A 6,595-nucleotide genomic window follows, 5' to 3' on the forward strand; every position below is an offset into this window, starting at 1 on the left:
ATATTATTTTTAAAATATTGTTAAAATTACTAAATAAAAATAATATTTTAATATATTATATTCTTTAATATATTTAGAGGATATAAAAAATGAAAATATCATATAATTTAATCAACTTAAAATTATCCCATATCTTTAATCATTATTTCTATTATATTGTTATATTTTGATTATTTTATTATGAAATCTTTAAAAAAATAAAAGTAAGAAAATTTAACTTACATAGAAAATAATAAAAATAAAACATAAAGTATTTAACAATAAATTTAAAATATTATTTAATTTATATATATTAAATTAAAAAAAATATATAAATTAAAATTATTTTTAGCCACATATAAAATACTACAAATAAATTCACGAAGACAAACCCCATCGGTTCGACCTTGTTCAGTGAAGCCCTTAAAATTTACATTCAGTTTTTATGATTGGTTGTTACAATTCTTCCATTTCCCTTGATGACAACAATTAGACGACAAGAAAATTAATTTAAGTTAATTAATTATTATAAATTAATAATATTAAACTAATTAGGAATATCTTAAAATTAAAAATAGAAGTCTTTTATACAAAACACATCACTAGTAATTAGTTCTTTTTTTTTTTTTAAGGAAATACATTATAAAGTTTTCATTAAATGGAGATAAAATACAACTATAAAGTATAAATTTTCATACTATTATAATTTTACATTAAAAAATTAAGATAAATCATTTATACAAAATATAATAGCAATTATTTTTATTTGAAGAACCTGATTATAATGACAGAGTATTTGAGTTGATAATTTGATGAAAAGTATGCTCTACTCAATAGTAATCTACTACTATTTAATTTTATAGTCTTTTTATGAGGTCGGTTTGAAAATCATCAAATCTTAATATTCTCATGAAGAGAAAATTAATACTTTCTATCATTGCATTCCTACTCAAAAAAATAATGCAAAACACATTACAACTCCATGATAAAAAAAGAAATCCTTATAATGAATTAAATAATAAATTCTTATAAATAATATCAAATCTTTATAGAAGAAGAGATAACAAATCATCTAAAAAAAAGATAAAACTCGTATTTATTAATAAAAATAGATATGAGGACAAATTAGATATATTTTAAAAATATATAAATATGAAAATTATTTAAAAAATATAAAAAAAAAGAAAAACAGTAATTATTAGTGAAAATATTCACTTATGAGAGCTCATAAGAAAAAAAAAAAAAAGAGAGAGAGAGAGAAAAGAAAAAAGAGAGAGAAAACTTAGAAAAGCAAGTAGGGTTGGAAACAATCTTAATCAAGACCACTTGAATTACTCTTACAAATTTTGATGTCTATTGAACGACCATTAATTCGTTCAGCTACTTAATTGGTGCTTATTCTATAGTTTTTCCGTTTGTGCCAAACTTTTTTGTGCTTTTATAATAATAACAAGAATAATAACAATGACGATGATGATGATGCCTCCTCTAGAAGCTTTATGTCCTTTTATGATAAAAAATTTTATTTTCTCCCTATTCGATGGATGAGGTTCAACGTCTCTCTGTCACAGAGTTGATTTTGAGGCACCGGCCTTCACATCCTCGTACATTGCAGGTCAAAAGTATTAGTATTGAATGGTCTAATTTTTATATTTACAAAATTTAAATTTAATTTTAATTATAAATGATAAAATTTTGCTTTTTCAATTATAAGTTTCATTTACGCCAGTATTATTTCTAATTAATTACCCCTATTTTATTAGTTGGATCAAAGTTTAAGTTGGATATAAGATAAACAACTCATATTATTTGGATTTAATTTTCAATTGGATTAAGGTCATCTTTCCTAAATGATAAACATACTTTAAAAAATTATATTTGATTTCAGAAATTAGGATGCTTTTATTATTTTTGAAAATTTATATAGTATGTATATTACTTATAGCTTTTAATCTAAATAGGAAAATATTTAAATAACAATAAAAATAAGTCCAAAATAATAATAATAAGAAGGGTAATAGTTTATCAAATTTAGACCAAATAAAACCATAAATATAATTTAATTAAATACATAATAATTTATAAATTAATAAATATTAGGGTTAATTGTAAAAAATATCTTGAAATTTAGTAATTTTTACAATTAAACCTTAAAATTTATATAATTACCAATTAAACTCTCATGTTTGATTGATGTCTTAAATTAAACCACTATCAAAAAATTATTAGTATACTTAACGAAAGAGTCACGTTAGCTGTCATATCATTATTGTTGAAGCCACGTTAGAAACTCAAAATTAGGATTAATTGCTAAAAAAATAATGAAGTTTACTAATTTTGTAATTAAATCCTAAAATTTGCATAATTACTAATTAACTTCTTACGTTTTATTGATATCTCAAATTGATCTGACTATCAATAAATCGTTGGATACATAAAAGTGGGAAGAGAGGAAATAATGTGATGGGAAAAAAAAAGATATAGTTGAATTTGATAATAAAAAATTATTTTGTATTTTGATTGGCTAAAAAATAATATATGAACTTATTATTATTTAAAAAATATTTAATTTAATTTATTAGATTGGTTTCCTAATTAAATCCAAATTATATTGTGATTATGTCAAACATATATGTTGCCCAAGGATTTACGTTAAGCATTGTATTGTGAACAAATCTCTTCATAAGGTATATTAACTTTGCTCAAGGTGATTTGTGTTTGAAAGTTGCTCAAGAAGCTAACATTTTCTTTTTGTAGGAGAACGGTGCACAGGACTATGATGCCAAGTACTGGAGGCAACGTTAACCTTAAAGAAGGAACCCCTACCTTCCTTGCTGATAATATTAACCACAGGAAAATACTTATATGTTATTAGAGAATGTGGGCACAATGTTCAGGTTTGCATATGGTTGTGCCCTGGCTCTATACTTGTGTTGATCTTTCCTTGCCCTGGATTAGATTATTATATTTAAGCTTTAGCTCTAACCATTACTATCTTGAATGCTTAAAAATAGCTTATGATTTTGCAAGCTGTGAACTCTTAAATCTCATTAAAGAAAAAGGTAAGCACTGGTTTTATATCACTAACAAATTTCCATGCATATTTCTTCCTTTTTTTTTTTTTTTAATGTGACTATAAATGGCAATTGCTTTCTATTTTGCCGAATTTCCTTAGTCTACTTTATATATATATTTATATATATATATATTTGCAGTACTATAATATGAAAGAATTTGAAATGTGAGATTTGAATTTAATAAAAATATATGTTTTATTTAATTGATTAGAGTAATAAATATACACATTAGGTTAATAAATATGTGGTAAACATTTTATTTGAGTGTGTATTTGAAATAATTTATAAAACAGTGTTTTTCAAATACAATCTAAAAAGTTCTTAACAAGTAAAATAGTAATGTTTGAAATTCACAATTTATTAATAATTTTATACTAAAATTAATTTAAATCCCTTATTTCAAATTTTAATAAATGAATTAATAAATTGAGATAAATTTAAAAATGAATTAACAATACAATTATTGTATTCAATTAATATAAATTATAATATTTATATTTTCAATTAATTTGTTTTACCATTCAGTCAACCGAGAATGGTATGAACACTGGAGAGAAAATCAAGAGGTAATTGCAGCCAACAATATAAAAGATCAAATAATCCCTTACTTGTGCATGGTTTTGTAACAAAAATATAATTAAATTATGGATTATTATAAATGAAAAGTTTGCAGTTCACAATTTTTTTTTGAACTAAGCTTTGTTTATAAACATAGATTAATTCATGTCATCTATGCAATATAAACACAAAAAGTTTAGTTAATTGAAAAATAATATCAAAAATAAAAATAAAAATAAAAATAAAAATAAACCTTTTTAGTTTTCTGGGCTCTTGAGAATAGAAAAGTTTAGACAATTTGAAGTAGTTTTTTTTTTTTATTATTTTCTAAGAAAATAGTTTTATATTTATATGTTTTAATTTTTTAAGTAGAAAATTGAAAAATCAGTTTTATAATTTTTTAAAATGTAATTAAAATTTGAAAAACAACCTAATTGTTTTATACTATTTTTCTTTATAATAAAAATTTTGTTCTTAAAATGAAAAATAATAACTTTTTATAAATCAGGATTATACTATAATTTTTTATATCTAAAATTGGATAATTATTTAGAAAATTACTTATTTATGATAATAAAAAAATTAATCATATTATCATAAAAAATAAATCAATAACACATATTAACAATTTTTTTAAATAAAATAAGTTTTAACATATATTTGACAATGATTTTTATTTATGAAAAATATCAATAATTTTTTATTTTTAAATTAGAAATTTTTTTATTATTTATAGGTGAACATATTTTTATATTTTTCCTTACTTTTAACAAAAAATAAAAGCTGAAATTTTTAACTATTTTCCAAACAAGCCTTTATTAGTTCAACGGTAAACATCTTTTTAGTTAAACAATGGGATTTCATTGAAACTTAATCATGAATGCCCAAATATAAAAAATCAGCAACTTGTGGAGGAACTTCCTCCATCCAAAGACACTCAACATCAAGAATCCTCAATGCTTATAATTTCTCCAAAGTATATACTACCTTATTTGCTGCACGAAAAACGTGAGCAACCTCAAAGCTGGAACACTGAAGGCTAAGTAAATTCAGGTGCAGCATCCTAGTACCACAGGAAGAATCAAGGAAAGTGTTTGCCTTAAGATGATTGACAAGAATCTCCAAGAACATAATGAAAATTCCAGCTACCGATGCTCAAGATAATGTGAAAGAGGCAGCTTTAACTTCTTCTTCTTCTTCTACCTGCAAGTGCAAATTATGTCGACGACATCTCGACAATAACATGGCTCCTTCATAATCTAGAATGTACTACAAACCCCAAGACCATATCCATTATCCCTATCCTTAACGGCGTCAACATTCACTTCCAAAATAAAGGCATCAACAAAACAGGAAAAAGATGAAAGAAAAATCTATCGCAAGAATCTCCAAGAAAGAGCGACAACCACACTTTTATTGAGGAATCCTTGTCACCCATGCAGGACAAACTTTCACTGTTGAAGAGAATAAGTTGTTGATTTCATATTTTTATCTTCAATGGTAAATCTTCTCTAAATGTGAGAGAGATCAAATTGTATCATCAGAAATGGATAATGGAACTAGGTCCAACACTAAACTTTCAAGTGATTGAATTTATTTCTAAATTTTTAGAAAATTAAGATTTTTAATTAATAATTTGACATGATAAAAGATTAATTAAATAAAAAAAATCAAGTATCAAAAAAGATATATGACATGCAACATACTATGATTTAATTTGATATGACATTAACACATTATCGTGTTTTGTGCTAAATGGGTTTTACCAATTGAATAACTTTGTTGTTTTTATAAATTTTTTTTTATAAATAATTTTAATTATATCTATAATGAAAATATCATTTTTTTAGGAAAAAAAAAAACCTAATTAGCCAAAATTCTAATATGATTATTTTTTATGATAATAGAATTAGAGGCTAATATATTTGTTGTTGTTTGTAGTTAGCGATAGAGATGCAGTCATGCTATATATAAAATTAAAATATATAAGAAAAATTTTATTTGTTTTTGAATAACATTATTAGAGAGATATAAATTTATTTTTGGAAAAAGATATAGAGACAAAATAATTTATCCTATGAATTATTAAGTGCAATTTAATATGTTACAAGGTAAATTATAGAATACATTTGATGTATGTGCACCCTCACTCATAAAAAAATAATAAATAAAAATTTCTTAAATTATTGAAAACTAATGAGACTCACACGATTGTGAATAAGGACACACATGTGTTGGATGCCCTCAATAATTTTTACTATTTTAAAAATATTTCTTTTAAAGACAATTCTTGTTTTAAAAAGATTATATTGTAATGATCGGGCTCTAACCACTAGAGGAATTGTTCGCTTTGGCTATAAGCCCCACGGTTTTGTCCCATAGGTGGAATGGAGAACTTCCCAGGAGGTCACCCATCCTAGGATTTCTCTCAAGCGAGCGCGCTTAACCCTGGAGTTCTTCCAACTCTTCAGGCAATTCCACTAAAAGGCGCTTCTAGTTATTAGTTCCCCCATTTTATATATCATTACTTTTTGAACCCAAGACCATCTCCGTGCTTTGTCAATGTGGGATTTGCCTAAGGGACCTTTCTCCCCCTCTTTCGGGACTCAGCGTCCTCACTGAGGTTTGCCCCACCATTGCTCAAGAGGACATGCGAGCGGCTCTGATACTAATTATAACGATCGGGCTCTAACCACTAGAGAAATTGTCCGCTTTGGCCATAAGCCTCACTGTTTTGTCCCATAGGTGGAATGGAGAACTTCCTAGGAGGTCACCTATCCTAGGATTTCTCTTAAGCAAACACGCTTAACCTTGGAGTTCTTCCAACTCTCCAGGCCATTCCACCAAAAGGCACCTCTAGTGATTAGTTCCCCCATTTTATTTATCATTATTTTTTGAATCCAAGACCATCTCCGTGCTTTGCCGATGTGGGATTTGCCTAAGGGACCTTTAAAGGATGGGTGACCTCCTGAGAAGTTCTC

Source organism: Hevea brasiliensis, chromosome 3 (genome assembly GCF_030052815.1).
Source record: "Hevea brasiliensis isolate MT/VB/25A 57/8 chromosome 3, ASM3005281v1, whole genome shotgun sequence".
NCBI classification, from domain to species: Eukaryota; Viridiplantae; Streptophyta; class Magnoliopsida; order Malpighiales; family Euphorbiaceae; genus Hevea; species Hevea brasiliensis.